The sequence below is a fragment of the Nerophis lumbriciformis genome, linkage group LG19, assembly GCF_033978685.3.
Source record: "Nerophis lumbriciformis linkage group LG19, RoL_Nlum_v2.1, whole genome shotgun sequence".
Taxonomy (NCBI): Eukaryota; Metazoa; Chordata; class Actinopteri; order Syngnathiformes; family Syngnathidae; genus Nerophis; species Nerophis lumbriciformis.
The window spans coordinates 25,223,407-25,236,156 of NC_084566.2; the positions used below are offsets into that span (position 1 = coordinate 25,223,407).

Here is a 12,750-nt window from a genome sequence, read left to right on the forward strand (position 1 = left end):
AGTACTGGACCAAAGACATGTTACTTGATGAAGTACTGGTAAATGTACACTAGTGTGCCGTGAGATACAGTCTGGTGTGCTGTGGGAGATTATGTAATTTCACCTATTTGGGTTAAAGATATTTTTTGCAAACCAGTAATTATAGTCTGCAAATGATGTGTTGTTTTTGAGTGTCGGTGCTGCTCGGCAGCGTAACCGTGTAATACTCTTCCATATCATTAGGTGGCAGCCGGTAGCTAATTGCTTTGTAGATGTCGGAAACAGCGGGAGGCAGCATGCAGGTAAAAAGGTGTCTAATGCTTGAACCAAAAATAAACAAAAGGTGAGTGCCTCCAAGAAAAGGCATCGAAGCTTAGGGAAGGCTATGCAGAACGAAACTAAAACTGAACTGGCTGCAAAGTAAACAAAAACAGAATGCTGGACGACAGCAAAGACTTACTGTGGAGCAAAGACGGCATCCACAAAGTACATCCGTACATGACATGACAATCAACAATGTCCCCACAAAGAAGGATAAAAACAACTGAAATATTCTTGATTGCTAAAACAAAGTAGGTGCTGGAAATATAGCTCAAAGGAAGACATGAAACTGCTACAGGAAAATACCCAAAAAAGAGAAAAATCCACCAAAATAGGAGCACAAGACATTGCAAACAGGAAAACGGTGTGATGTGACAGGTCGTGACAGTACACCTACTTTGAGAGAAGAGCTATATTGATGCATGGTTGGTTATGGTTTAAAGTCATATCCAACAATTGCGACAACAACTTTTTACTGTCAACTGAGTTTCTTTTTTTAATGATTTCTGCTGGTGGTGTGCCTCTGGATTTTTTCAACGCAAAATGTGTGAAAAACACTGGGTTAGAGAATAGGTCGCAAGGTTTTGGACTGACTTTGGACTTGCTGGAAGGAAAGCTGGAGCAGGTATTTTAAGGTCGAGATCAGATCTTGTAGTCCAGCCAGTTGTTAGATATCTATTTAGCGTCATCAGACCTTTACTACTTGAAGCACTGTACCAGATGAAGTGTGACTGCTAGTTCAGAGGTATATTTGGGGCTTTTCAATGCAGGATGACAATTTTGGATCTTAGAACAATCCTAAATACTGTAGTAGACTGGTTAGAGCAGAGGTGTCAAACTCATTTTAGATCGGGGGCCACATGGAGAAAAATCTACTCCCAAGTGGGCCGGACTGGTAAAATCAAGGCACGATAACTTAAAAATAAAGACAACTTCAGATAGTTTTCTTTGTTTAAAAATAGAACAAGCACATTCTGAAAATTTACAAATCACAATGTTGGTGGGGCTTTTTTACACCGACATGTTGGTTAACAGTATTCTATCTTTATTTGTTGTTATTTTAATTTTCTGAATAAATTATGTGATAATGTTCATCAGTCAACTCATTGGTGTTAATTTTCAATTTATCAAGATAAAAAAATAATAACAAAATCAAATTACAGGATGTTATTTATGTAGTTTGCTCGATTTCCTCAACTGGTGCACTAACATCATGTAGTTTATATTTTTTAACATACGTAGTATAATCTACAAATATACAAAGAATTGCTATTGTGACATCCAGTGGACACATTTAGAACAGCAGTTTCTTTCATTCAAAAATGTTGCCTCATTATTATACTTAGCATTTCCGCGGGCCGAATAAAACCTGTTCGCGGGCCTGATCCGACCTGCGGGCCGTAGATTTGACACCCCTTGGTTAGAGAATTGGTCGCAAGGTTTTGGATTGACTTTGGACTTGCTAGAAGGAAAGCTGGAGCAGGTATCTTAAAGTCGAGATCAGAGGTTGGGATCTTGTAGTCCAGCCAGTTGTTAGATATTTGTTTAGCGTCATCAGACTGTGGGTGTGTGATTAAGCTCGGATGATGACGAGGCCATCAAACCGGTTCTTGTCCTCGGGTGTAACGGTTGATCTGAGCAACCGTTAAACATTCCCCCTTCCGGGTTGGCGTTCCGAGCCAGTCGGGCTCCCAAGCAGCGGTCAAAGTTCACATGAGTGAGAGAGCACTAGATGCTGTGCAAACACTCGCCTCGTTGGGAATGTTTCTGTGCTCTCGTCTCAAATATCATCTGCGATGTGCTGGTTAATCGCCGTGGAAACAGAGAGGCCCACCTGGAAGTGTTGGACTGAGAGCTGAGACAACGCCATCCTAATAGGTCCTAGGTGTCAAAGTCAAGGCCCTCGGGCCAGATCCGGCCTGCAAATGACCTATCCATGGCCGCTGGGATGATATCATATTTGATTAGTATTAGAACCGGCACGCAACAATACTCCATTCCCCACAATGCAACGGTAGCGCCGCAAGTGGGCCTCGGCTTCATTATTCATCAGCATTCAGGGCAGATGTCAACTTTCAGTAACCCCTCTCCCCAATAATGGCTAAACGGAAGGTGGATGGTGAGAACAGGGGTTTTCAAGCCAGGTGGGAGGCAGAGTACATGTTGATGGAGGTAAAAGGCAAACCTGTGTGTCTTCTGTGTGGAGAAAGTGTAGCTGTAATGAAAGAATACAGTCTAAGAAGGCACTATGAAACATCTAAGAAAGACAAAGACAAGAATATGGACACCGAGCAAAGGCTATAGAAGGTGGAAGAATTAAAAACTAGGTCTTAAGTCCCGGCCGGCTCTGTTCACAAAAGCCACACCACAAAGCTATGGTGTCGTTTTGATAACTGACACCATGTTTGATTATAATTGTAATATTTGAATGATGATAAATGAATGTGTTGGGGAAGTATGCGGATTTCACCAATGCGGAGGTTTTTGGAAACAATCGGTTGCTTTTCCAAACATTTTTAATAAACTGCCAACGTTAGAATGCTAAACAGGAAGTGCTTAATATTTAAAGGCTTTGTAAAAACACTGAGACAAAGTCTAAGTTCATTGTGTTCTTCATGGTGTTTTTAAAACTGCACCAATTTTTTCCTCATGTCAAGTGTTTTGCCAAGAGGATTATTTGTAGTATGTACATTTTCAGAATGTACTTGTTCTATTTTTGGCTGAAGTAAGACAAAGAAAATAATCTGAAGTTGTCTTTATTTTTAAGTTATTATGCCATGATTTTATCAGTCCGGCCCACGTGGGAATCGATTTTCCTTCATGCGGCCCTTAAGCTAAAATGTGTTTGACACCCCTGACAAGATGATAACAGGCCTTTAAATGACTTGTATAACGCTTTTCTACCTTTAAGGCACTCAAAGCACTTTGACACTATTTCCACATTCACCCATTCACACACTGATGGTGGGAGCTGCTATGCAAGGCCGTAACCACGACCCATCAGGAGCAAGAGTGAAGTGGTTTGCTCTAGGACGAAACAGAGGCGATTAGGATGGTGCAAGCCGGGGATCGAACCAGGTCGAGCCCCGCCATCCCAAGTCAAAGAAACATGTTTTAGTTAGAGGCTTCATTAAGCTTGTTTTTAAAACGACACCAAGATCAACACTGTTGTGAAAACATGCCACAAGTTCCATGCCCTTATTTGCTTCACTTCCCATGTCTCATGAGGTCTTTCACAACAAACAGACCCTGTTGGTCCTTCAACTGGTTTGTCATGTGAGAAGAATCTAGTCCACTAACACCTTTGTGCTTCTTAACACAAAGTGGCGCCACCTGCTGGTTTGGAGTTTCCTTTCTGAAAGACTAAGTTAAAGGTCTGGGACGTGTTGGCAATGTCTGTCCGCGTCATTAAACGACGCACAACTTCACAACATCAGCTTTGATGTTATCAGACGATAATCACTCACAAATAATTTCTTCTTCTGTCAAAACAACATGACCAGCCTGCTTGGCAGACGTTAGTTTGTGCATGTTTTGACACAGTCCAGCCTGTTGGAGTTTCACAAGTTGTGTTTATATTTGAACATTTAAAGTGAGGCGTCACCTAAAAAACCAATCGGAGCGCAGGTGGGCGGGCCTCAGGTGTGTGTGTGTGTGTGTGTATACATGCACACGCCACAGTGTCAAACACAAAGTTATTCTGCAGTGTAGGCACATGGCTCCCATGTTGTCAGAGAATCCAAACAGAAAGTGATGTTAAAAAGTATATTCCAGACTTTTTAAGACTTGAGAGTTGAATGCATTCTTCATTTTATGTTTTCTCTGACTAAAAGGGGACATATTATGATTTTTTTTTGTACATTTAAAACGCTTCCTTGAGGTCTACATAACATGTAATGGTGGTTCTTTGGTCAAAATGTTGCATAAATTATGTTTTACAGACCGTAAAACATAATCTATGTTTTCTGCTTTCTGACCGTCTCTTCAGGATGTGCCGTTTTGGGGGGTGGGTTTTATTTACGTGCCTCCACTTCGACGGCGTCTTTTCCACGCCATCTTTGTTGTAGTTTTAGCGCTTCCATAGCGAGTCTATTGACAGATATATGTATATAAAACAATACTTTACTTTGTATTAGAAATGACAACGGCGGAGTATGCATGTGCATGTACAAGCCAGTCTGCCCCACAACAAAATAGCAGAAAGGGAGCCTATTCACTACAGCGCTGACTACAATAGCGAATAATATAAACGGATCATTCGATTTATGTTTTTCCATTAAAGGGGAACATTATCACAATTTCAGAAGGGTTAAAACCATTAAAAATCAGTTCCCAGTGGCTTATTTTATTTTTCGAAGTTTTTTTCAACATTTTACCCATCACGCAATATCCCTAAAAAAAGCTTCAAAGTGCCTGATTTTAACCATCGTTATATACACCCGTCCATTTTCCTGTGACGTCACATAGTGATGCCAATACAAACAAACATGGCGGAAAGAACAGCAAGGTATAGCGACATTAGCTCGGATTCAAACTCGGATTTCAGCGGCTTAAACGATTCAACAGATTACGCATGTATTGAAACGGATGGTTGTAGTGTGGAGACAGGTAGCGAAAACGAAATTGAAGAAGAAACTGAAGCTATTGAGCCATATCGGTTTGAACCGTATGCAAGCGAAACCGACGAAAACAACACGACAGCCAGCGACACGGGAGAAAGCGAGGACGAATTCGGCGATCGCCTTCTAACCAACAATTGGTATGTGTTTGTTTGGCATTAAAGGAAACTAACAACTATGAACTAGGTTTACAGCATATGAAATACATTTGGCAACAACATGCACTTTGAGAGTGCAGACAGCCCAGTTTTCATCAATTAATATATTCTGTAGACATACCCTCATCCGCTCTCTTTTCCTGGGGGTCTGGCGGCAGATTTCTTTGACTTTATCGTTGGAAATGCATCTGCTTTGAGTGTCGCAGGATATCCACACATTCTTGCCATCTCTGTCGTAGCATAGCTTTCGTTGGTAAAGTGTGCGGAACAAACGTCCAATTTCTTGCCACTTTCGCATCTTTGGGCCACTGGTGCAACTTGAATCCGTCCCTGTTCGTGTTGTTACACCCTCCGACAACACACCGACGAGGCATGATGTCTCCAAGGTACGGAAAACAGTCGAAAAAACGGAAAATAACAGAGCTGATTTGACTCGGTGTTTGTAATGTGTTTGAGAAAATGGCGGATTGCTTCCCGATGTGTCATCGCTCCGAGAGCGAATAATAGAAAGGCGTTTAATTCGCCAAAATTCACCCATTTAGAGTTCGGAAATCGGTTAAAAAAATATATGGTCTTTTTTCTGCAACATCGAGGTATATATTGACGCTTACATAGGTCTGGTGATAATGTTCCCCTTTAAAGTTTTAGCAAATTCCTAGTAGGAAGAAAGGCAAGATAGTTTTATAAATATCTCCGCAAAGCCTCCATGGTTTGATTTAAAATTTTCGGAACTTATGCAAATCCCAAATACAAAACAACAGGTACCCAATAAGTAAGAAAAGTTGGTTATGGCTGGTATGTACTCCTGCGTCACGTAGCTTGCGTCCCCTCTTGACAGCGTCTTGGTTCTTTTTATAGCTCTTTTGTGGAGGCTGGCGCGTGACTTGTAATTCTCTTTCCAAAACCCTAAGGGGCAATGTTTTCTATTTGAGCAACCACAACTCTTGCTGACTATCTTCATGTGAGAGAGAGCGAGAAAGAGCACTTCCTGTGTGTAGCAGTGGTTGTAAACTTGTAAAGAATGCCGTCTGAAGTAACATCCACTTTAATGTTGGTGCTGGAACGAATCCTTTTGAAGCAACAGTCCTTTTTATCGTTGACATTGCTTCGAAACCGGAAGAGAAGATGTTCACGAAGGTGCGTTGTGCAACCCCTGAACGAGTTGCGGCTGTGGATAGGCGAATTTGCAAAGCTTTTCAACAGTTTGGGACATTGGACAGGAGAGAGCTATGTAATTGAAATAACTATTGTAACGATCTGCTGGTGTTAATGTTTACGTTCATGTGTTATCAATGTTCAGGGCGCTCTTGTTCGTGAACATATCGTGCCTGAAATATGATTGACGGAGAATGAGGAAGTGTTGTGTGTGTGTGTGTGTGTGTGTGTGCGAGAGAAAAAGACACGTGTGCATGAGAAGGAGTGTGTCGGAATTGAACTAGTTATTAGCACAAGATTGGCAATAAAAGTTAAAAGAGAGTCATACTTTGTCTTAACTTTTTCTGGGCGCAACAACACAATATGCCGAAAAATGACACATTCAGTAATTATTTTATTAACACATTAAGATATTAAGTGCTCAATATCAGTTTGCATGCAAATGTTCAATCACTGTTGCTTGATTTCATACAATAATTTGTGCATTTCAAGCACAGCGTCTGCTATCCTGTGCTCAGGGACCCTTTACGGCAAAAACTGACCAATCACAGCTCTGCGGTCCACGTCGCCGCTGATATGAAGCTAGGATTTTTGTAAGGCGCACCGTGCACGTCAGGGTTTGCGGGAGTGTATGCGGGGGGAGGAGCAAGACAGCATCGCTTATGCAAGTTTCGTGACGCAAGAATATAAACCAGGCTTAAAGGGGAACTGCACTTCTTTTTTTTTGCCTATTGTACACATTCATTATAAAAGACATGACGGATGGATTTTTAAAATGCATTCTAAATATTAAATAAACGTAAATAAAAGTCTGCTTACAGTGCAGCAAATGCAAGCTCCACCATTCCGCCCATAAAATCCAATAAATAACCATTGAAAAAGCGCCAACAATACTCAATTTACATTTTTGTTACTTGAGTATTAGCCAGGTATTAGTGATATTGTTATTTAAAGAGCTAACACAGACAAACTGTTTCCTCGCTTTGTTGCTCCCTGTAAGCCAATTTTAGATCATAAATCATGCATCTCACCAGGACAGTGGATGGCTGAGGAGATAATTTGACCACCATTTAGGACCTGGAACAGGCAAGGACGACACGAAAAGTGCTTGTTCCCACCCCGTTCTTCTCGAGGATTAAGAGAATTTTTTTTATCTTAAATGGGAATATTTGAGCATCCAAGCGTCTGCATTCTAATGACAGCAGACCTTTGTACAGTAAGTGATGTTTATTATCTTTGTTGGCTCTCAAAGTCTGCAGTGAGCAGAAATCAGTGATGGAAAAAAAAAAGCAAACATTGTGATGCGTTTTCTACATTAATGCAGCGCGTATGCTTAAAATGATCAAAATATATAAATATTAAATGTTATTTTAAATATGTCTGTTACTACATTACATATATAATTACATCATGTATAAAAAACAAAACAAAGACATGCACCTGGGGATAGGTTGATTGGCAACACTAAATTGGCCCTAGTGTGTGAATGTGAGTGTGAATGTTGTCTGTCTATCTATGTTGGCCCTGCGATGAGGTGGCGACTTGTCCAGTGTGTATCCCGCCTATCGCCCGATTGTAGCTGAGATAGGCTCCAGCGCCCCCCATGACCCTGAAGGGAATAAGCGGTAGAAAATGGATGGATGGATGGATGGATAAAAAAACAACTTAATGTAGGTTTGGATGTTTTTTAGGGGCTCTATAGGTAGAATTGAGCGGCTCCATGTAGGTGGACTTTTAAACGCATTTATTTAATATTAAGAATGCATTAAAAAAAAATCCATCCGTCATGTCTTTCATAATGATTGTGAACGATCGGCAAAGTTCCAAAAAAAAGTGCAGTTCCCCTTAAAATCTGATCTAGTGAATCCTTGTCGGTCTGCAGACTATATCTGTGGGCGGGGCTTGAGTGCTATGCAGGCTAGTTAGCTAGCATGTGTAATAAGATACCTGCTAGCTAGCAGCCTGAGAGGAATTTAAATAGCTTGCAGAACGTTTGAGAACAACTGGGAATTTTTGCAATTCCCGACCAATCTCCTCCAGCTGACCAATCAGACGACGTCCACAACTTCCTGTCTCCTGCTGTTTGTTTTAAGAAGATGATTGTCTGATGTAGGCTGCTGGCTTCTAGTTATCAAGTAACACTCGCTGAAGGAAGCAGGGCGGCTGGCAGCGGGCCAGGAGCGCTCCAAACTACTTTCACGGCCCTTGGCCAGCTGCGGGTCTGCCAGCGGCTCCGCACGGAATCAAATAATGCAGTGTTTCCCACTTTTGTCTTCATTTGCTTGCTCCTCCAGGTGCAGCTGCTTCCAACAACTTTCACATCTTTGTCGTTCAACTTCAGGGACCTTTGCTGACTCTCATCTGCTAATAATCATACTCACACACACACACACACACACACACAACCTAAGGTCTGCTCGCAGACATTAGCGTCAATGTAATGAACTTTCTGAAAGCCTCAAAACAATTTTAAAATAACAGCGACATAGATCCATTAGCGCCAACTAGCGTGTTGGCCGTCCCACTTCTTTTTGAGTGAACACTAACTTAAACTTGCTGACTCATGAGGATAGTATTGATTTGTTCAAATTGCAGCCTCCATTAGGACTTTTTAACGTGACTTTTAATCGTATCAAATATTCATGATGATTCTGATGTGGCATTAAAAGCTTTTTACGAGGCAGGAAGTTGTTAGTCAAGTTCTCCATCAACTAAAAGTTTTTAAAGTACCAGTAGAGTGGATAAACAAGTTGCCTCTACAGTTGTGGTCAAAAGTTTACATCCACTTGTAAAGAACATAATGTCATGGCTGTCTTGAGTTTTCAATAATTTCTACAACACTTATTTTTTTTGTGATAGAGTGATTGGAGCACATACTTGTTGGTCACAAAAAACATTCATGAAGTTTGGTTCTTTTATGAATTTATTATGGGTCTACTGAAAATGTGACCAAATCTGCTGGGTCAAAAGTATACATACAGCAATGTTAATATTTGGTTCCATGTCCCTTGGCAAGTTTCACTGCATTAAGGCACTTTTGGTAGCCATCCACAAGCTTCTGGCAAGCTTCTGGTTGAATTTTTGACCACTCCTCTTGACAAAATCGGTGCAGTTCAGCTAAATATGTTGGTTTTCTGACCTGGACTTGTTTCTTCTGCATTGTCCACACATTTAAGTCAGGATTTTGGGAAGGCCGTTCTAAAACCGTAATTCTAGCCTGATTTAGTCATTCCTTTACCACTTTTGACATGTGTTTGAGGTCATTGTCCTGTTGGAACACCCAACTGCGCCCAAGACCCAACCTCCGGGCTGATGATTTTAGCTTGTCCTGAAGAATTTGGAGGTAATCCTCCTTTTTCATTGTTCCATTTACTCTCTGTAAAGCACCAGTTCCATTGGCAGCAAAACAGGCCCATAGCATAATACTACCACCACCATGATTGACGGTAGGGATGGTGTTCCTGGGATTAAAGGCCTCACCTTTTCTCCTCCAAACATATTGCTGGGTATTGTGGCCAAACAGCTAAATTTTTGTTTCATCTGACCACAGAACTTTCCTCCAGAAGGTCTTATCTTTGTCCATGTGATGTCTCCACTAAAGCTCCACTAAACAGATCCAGCTTTACTGAAACACCAAGCATCATGTAGCAGTATTGCTAAGTGCTAAACAACAAATACAAACTACAAACATAACCCGTGCGTCATTCATTGCAATGACAGAGTGAAAGTGGTTGAAATTGTGGTGATAATACTCCCCGGTTGTTGTTTTTTTATCTGCCCCTTGTTCTTGTTTATATTCTTGTTCACTTTTACTCCTGGGTAATCTATGTTAGTAAAAAAATTCAAATATCAAGAAACGTAACGTCCTAGAAGCTCTGTTGTAAAAAATTGCATGTCCAGGAAGTGACGTAGCCTTTGCGTATGCGTGGGCCGATCGTGTCTTCCGGTACCGATCGTGTAGTGACAGTCAGAGATCGGGCTGGGTGATATGGCCGAAAACGATATCATTAAATATATGTTTTTATATTGATCGATATCGATAATTATTGATACTTTTTATGTTTTATTTAAGCCTGCCATTAAATAAAGTAAAACAACTTCCAACTTCCTGAGGGTGTTATTTATCAGTGGAGATAAATAACACCGTTAAAACATTTTCAACCCTACCTGACACTGATTGAGTTAAATAGGAGCTCCAGGGGATCCTGGATGAACATGTAGGTGAGCACATAGTAAAGAAGTTGGAGCTGTTCTAGAATCTTCAGCATCAGTGCGCCCATATTGATGAAAAATCCGATGAATAAAAAAGTTGTATTACTTTGATCATAGCGAAACAAGAACCTCCATGAAAGCACCATATAGTGTTGTTTAGTCAAAGCAGTTCAATACATTTCGGTAATGTGTAATCAACAATTATTGAGTGCCTCTCACAGGGATGCAAACTCACAGAAAATGACAATTGTAAACAGCGACCAACGCGGATAAAAAATTAATTTGCATCTGTGTTTTTAGGTATGGGATCATTTTGTTACATTAAATAGGCCCTAGTGTGTGAATGTGAGTGTGAATGTTGTCTGTCTATCTGTGTTGGCCCTGCAATGAGGTGGCGACTTGTCCAGGGTGTACCACGCCTTCCGCCCGACTGCAGCTGAGATAGGCTCCAGCAACCCCCGCTATCCTAAAAGGGACAAGCAGTAGAAAATGGATGGATGGAACTTATACAGTGTACTTATAGGACAATGGAACCATGTAATTGCAGAAATAAAAGCACTTACGTGAGAACGAGAACACATGCAAAACATACAGCGCCATCATGTACTTGATGTTGTGTATACAACTTTGAAACATGTAGGACCTGAAACGCTCAATCAACATATATTTATATAGCTCTTAATCACAAGTGTCTCAAAGGTTTCACAAACTCACAAGGACATACACCCCCTGATCTAAACATTGAATACAAGATCAATCCAACAACAAAAAAACTGCATATTGAACATAATTTAAAGGAGATCGTTATATAAACATACTTAGCATCCATATTGTGCAATACTTGGCATTTAGAAGCATCTACGACCTGCAATACACTGCAAACAAGACAAACAAAAGAGAACAGTGAAAAACATTGAAATGAGCATCATTTCAGCAAATATGTTTTAATGACACTTGTGTCATTAAGTGTTTGATGAGCATTCCTTGTGCCAGCTTTTTTGAAACATGTTGCAGGCATCAAATCCCAAATGAGCTAATATTTGCAAAAAATAACAAAGATTTCCAGTTCGAACGTTAAGTATCTTGTCTTTGCAGTGTATTCAATTGAATATAGGTTGAAAAGGATTTGCAACTCATTGTATTCTGTTTTTATTTACGATTTACACAATGTGCCAACTTCACTGGTTTTGGGGTTTGTAGTTTGATGACAAACTATTCCACAGTCAGATGTTCAGTTGTTTACATTTTCATATTAGGACATGATAGCTAGCTTACTGTTGCTGAATTACATGTGCATTCTGTGTTAAAAATTGCTGGTCAATGTTATACCAATGTTTTATGTTTTATAACTACAATACTATTATTGTGTCAGTTGTGATTAAAGTCAGTTTTATGGAATGACTAATACTGTCTCAGTTCATATCCGGAACACTGGAACTAATTAAACATACAGTAGCTTACTGTATTGCGAGCTGGCAACAGTTTCAGTGGTGGGCAAAAATACAGTACAGTAATCTTTGAGTTACAAACTATAACCAATTGTAATGTTCACTATTACTTGTGAAAAGTAATCCCATGTTACCTGTTTTCCATGGTCCGTCAATTTGTGGAAAAATATTCAGCTGAATGCTCTGGCATCCTGTTCTTTCTTGTTCTGAGGAGTAAAAAACTGGTTCAAGATGGTGGCCGAATTCCTTGCGCCCCAGCACCCAATGTGGTGTCTTTGTATTGCTTGTATTCCGACAAGTGACCTCTTCCCGAAAGTGGTGGTCAATAAAGCTAAGATGGCTGTTGTACAGTAAGCAGCGCGTGAACTATGAGTACAAAAGAAGCGTAAACCTTCCTGCAAAAAGCAGATACTAACTATGCAATGGAATAGATCCCTATACTTTATCAAAAAAAGATTTGTCGAGTGATATCAAGGATTATACATTGGTCGTGTTCTCATAACGAACTGTTGTGCTATTGTGCTCCAGACGCCATTCTACACAACAAAACCGATGAAAACTTGGCGAAGCATGGAGGTTTACAACTTTTTTGTGTGTGGCAGGGTCAAGGAAATTGGTATCAAGACTCTCCTGGATGAATATGCATCCTTTTTGCTTGGGTTTTGCTGACATTTGCTTTCTTTTATTTAGACTCACCAAGTTGGTGCTTTACAAAACACTCGTAGCAAACATGTGTTTAAGAAATACAAATAATATCAAGGTAATACTAAAATGGTAAATATTAATAATTATATTAAACAAACCTTTAACGTAGGGCTGGGCGATATGGCATTTTATTAATATCTCGATATTTTTAGG

At 40.3% G+C, this 12,750-nt stretch overlaps 1 protein-coding gene across 5 annotated transcripts in view; it reads left to right on the plus strand.

The window, feature by feature from the left end:
* The window catches only part of myo10 (myosin X), a 166,105-nt gene that overhangs the window by 41,141 nt on the left and 112,214 nt on the right, over positions 1 to 12,750 (plus strand). The window lies entirely within an intron of this gene.